Source organism: Pinus tabuliformis, chromosome 7 (assembly GCF_031772625.1).
Source record: "Pinus tabuliformis cultivar Carrire ecotype Pingquan chromosome 7, CPIR1, whole genome shotgun sequence".
NCBI classification, from domain to species: Eukaryota; Viridiplantae; Streptophyta; class Pinopsida; order Pinales; family Pinaceae; genus Pinus; species Pinus tabuliformis.
In genome coordinates, this window is record NC_142293.1 from 1,635,062,580 (window position 1) to 1,635,066,493 (window position 3,914).

Genomic DNA, 3,914 nt, shown 5'->3' on the forward strand with positions numbered 1-3,914 from the left:
CCACTCATGCGCTACCGAGTGGGGATGGAGAGAAGATGAAAATCGGCCGCCCTACAAACGACCCAAGGCCATCATTCAGGCAAACACGAAAACACAACTCAATTACCAACCCACCTTTCACACGGAAAGAAAACTTGTCGCTTGGATAATCTGGAATTTGAATGGGCCCCCGCATGACTGAAACGAAGCAACAAGGGAGAGCTGGGCAAAGGAGCAGCAAGAACATGCACAAAGCCAACCTCGGGTCACAACTTAGCATTTTTCATATGGGCTAGTTGGCCCGTGCACGCCCCCGCCCGAACGAATTTGCAAGGGTGCCTGCATGACTGAAACGAAGCGACAAGGGAGAGTCGGGCAAACAAGCTGCACGAACATGCACAAAGCCAACCTTGGGTCACAACTTAGCATTTTTCATCCGTGCTAGTTAGCCCGGGGGCGCCCTCGCCCGAACGAGTTCACACGGGTGCCCTCAAACGACCTGCCCAAACGACCGAAACGAAGTGACAAGGGAGAGCCGGGAAAACGAGCTACACGAACGTGCACAAAGCCAACCTCAGGTCACAACTTAGCATTTTTGATATGGGCTCGTTCGCCCGGGGGCACCCTCGCCCGAACGAGTTCACGTCGATGCCCTCAAACTACCCGCCCGAACGACCCAAACGAAGCGACAAGGGAGAGTCGGGAAAACAAGCTGCACGAACATGCACAAAGCCAACCTCGGGTCACAACTTAGCATTTTTGATACGGGCGCGCCCTCGCCCGAACGACCCGCACGAACGAGTTCACACAGGCGCCCTCAAACGACCCGCCCGAACGACCGAAACGAAGCGACAAGGGAGAGCCAGGCAAACGAGCTGCACGAACGTGCACAAAGCCAACCTCGGGTCACAACTTAGCATTTTTGATACGGGCTCGTTCGCTCGGGCGTGCCCTCGCCCGAACGACCCGCCCAAACGAGTTCACACGGGCGCCCTCAAACGACCTGCCCGAACGACCGAAACAAAGAGACAAGGGAGAGCCGGGCAAACGAGCTGCACGAACGTGCACAAAGCCAACCTCGGGTCACAACTTAGCAATTTTGATACGGGCTCGTTCGCCCGGGCGCGCCCTCACCCGAACGACCCGCCTGAACGAGTTCACACGGGCGCCCTCAAACGACCCGCCCGAACGACCGAAACGAAGCGACAAGGGAGAGTCGGGAAAACGAGTTGCACGAACATGCACAAAGCCAACCTCGGGTCACAACTTAGCATTTTTGATACGGGCTCGTTCGCCCGGGCGCACCCTCGCCCGAACGACCCGCCCGAACGAGTTCACACGGGCGCCCTCAAACGACCCGCTCGAACGACCGAAACGAAGCGACAAGGGAGAGCCGGGCAAACGAGCTGCACGAACGTGCACAAAGCCAACCTCGGGTCACAACTTAGCATTTTTGATACGAGCTCGTTCGCCCGGGCGCGCCCTCGCCCGAACAACCCGCCCGAATGAGTTCACACGGGCGCCCTCAAACGACCCGCCCGAACGACCCAAACGAAGCGGCAAGGGAGAGCCGGGAAAACGAGCTACACGAACGTGCACAAAGCCAACCTCGAGTCCCAACTTAGCATTTTTGATACGGGCTCGTTCGCCCGGGCGCGCCCTCGCCCGAATGACTCGCCCGAACGACCCGCCCGAACGAGTTCACACGGGCGCCCTCAAACGACCCACGCGAATGACCCAAACGAAGCGACAAGGGAGAGCCGGGCAAACGAGCTGCACGAACGTGCACAAAGCCAACCTCGGGTCACAACTTAGCAATTTTGATACGGGCTCGTTCGCCCGGGCACGCCCTCGCCCGAACGACCCACCCGAACGAGTTCACACGGGCGCCCTCAAACGACCCGCCCGAACGACCGAAACGAAGCGACAAGGGAGAGCCGGGAAAACAAGCTGCACGAATGTGCACAAAGCCAACCTCGGGTCACAAATTAGCATTTTTGATACGGGCTTGTTCGCCTGGGCGCACCCTCGCCCAAACGACTCACCCAAATGACCCTCCCGAACGAGTTCACACGGGCGCCCTCAAACAACCCACGCGAACGACCCAAACGAAGTGACAAGGGAGAGCCGGGAAAACGAGCTGCACGAACGTGCACAAAGCCAACCTCGAGTCACAACTTAGCATTTTTTGATACGGGCTCGTTCTCTGTGGTGCGCCCTTGCCCGAACGACCGCCCGAACGAGTTAACATGGGCGCCCTCAAACGACCCGCCCGAACGACCGAAACGAAGCGACAAGGGAGAGCCGGGAAAACGAGCTGCACGAACATGCACAAAGCCAACCTCGGGTCACAACTTAGCATTTTTGATACAGGCTCGTTCGCCCGGGCGCGCCCTCGCCCGAACGACCTGCCCGAACGAGTTCACACGGGCGCCCTCAAATGACCCGCCCGAACGATTTCGCATGGGCGCCCGAACGACCGAAACGAAGCGAAAAGGGAGAGCCGGGCAAACGAGTTGCACGAACGTGCACAAAGCCAACCTCGGGTCACAACTTAGCATTTTTGATACGGGCTCGTTCGCCCGGGCATGCCCTCGCCCGAACGAGTTCACACGGGCGCCCTCAAACGACCCGCCTGAACGATTTTGCATGGGCTCCTGAACGACCGAAACGAACTGACAAGGGATATCCGGGCAAACGAGCTGCACGAACGTGCACAAAGCCAACCTCGGGTCACAACTTAGCATTTTTGATATGGCCCTCGCCCAAACGACCCGCCCGAACGAGTTCACATGGGCGCCCTCAAACGACCCGCCCGAACGAGTTCACACGGGCGCCCTCAAACGACCCGCCCGAACGAGTTCACACGGGCGCCCTCAAACGACCCACCCGAACGAGTTCACACGGGCGCCCTCAAACGACCCCCCCCCCCCGAACGAGTTCACACGGGCGCCCTCAAACGACCCGCCCGAACGATTTTGCATGGGCGCCCGAACGACCGAAACGAAGCGACAAGGGAGAGCCGGGCAAACGAGCTGCACGAACGTGCACAAAGCCAACCTCGGGTCACAACTTAGCATTTTTGATACGGGCTCGTTCGCCTGGGCGCGCCCTCGCCCGAACGACCCGCCCGAACGAGTTCACACGGGCGCCCTCAAACGACCCGCCCGAACGATTTCGCATGGGCGCCCGAACGAACGAAACGAATCGGAAAGGGAGAGCTGGGCAAACGAGCTACACGAACGTGCACAAAGCCAACCTCGGGTCACAACTTAGCATTTTTGATACTGCCCTCACCGAACGACCCGCCTGAACGAGTTCACACGGGCGCCCTCAAACGACCCGCCCGAACGATTTTGCATGGGCGCCCGAACGACCGAAACGAACCAACAAGGGAGAGCCGGGCAAACGAGTTGCACGAACGTGCACAAAGCCAACCTCGGGTCACAACTTAGCATTTTTGATACGACCCTCGCCCGAACGACCCGCCCGAACGAGTTCACACGGGCGCCCTCAAACGACCCGCCCGAACGAGTTCACACGGGCGCCCTCAAACGACCCGCCCGAACGAGTTCACACGGGCGCCCTCAAACGACCCGCCCGAACGACCCGCCCGAACGAGTTCACACGGGCGCCCTCAAACGACCCGCCCGAACGACCCGCCCGAACGACCCGCCCGAACGAGTTCACACGGGCACCCTCAAACGACCCGCCCGAACGACCGAAATGAATCGACATGGGAGGCCCGGGCAAATGAGCTACACGAACGTGCACAAAGCCAACCTCGGGTCACAACTTAGCATTTTTGATACGGCCCTCGCCCGAATGACCCGCCCAAACGAGTTCACACAGGCGCCCTCAAACGACCCGCCCGAACGACCGAAACGAACCGACAAGGGAGAACCGGGCAAACGAGCTGCACGAACGTGCACAAA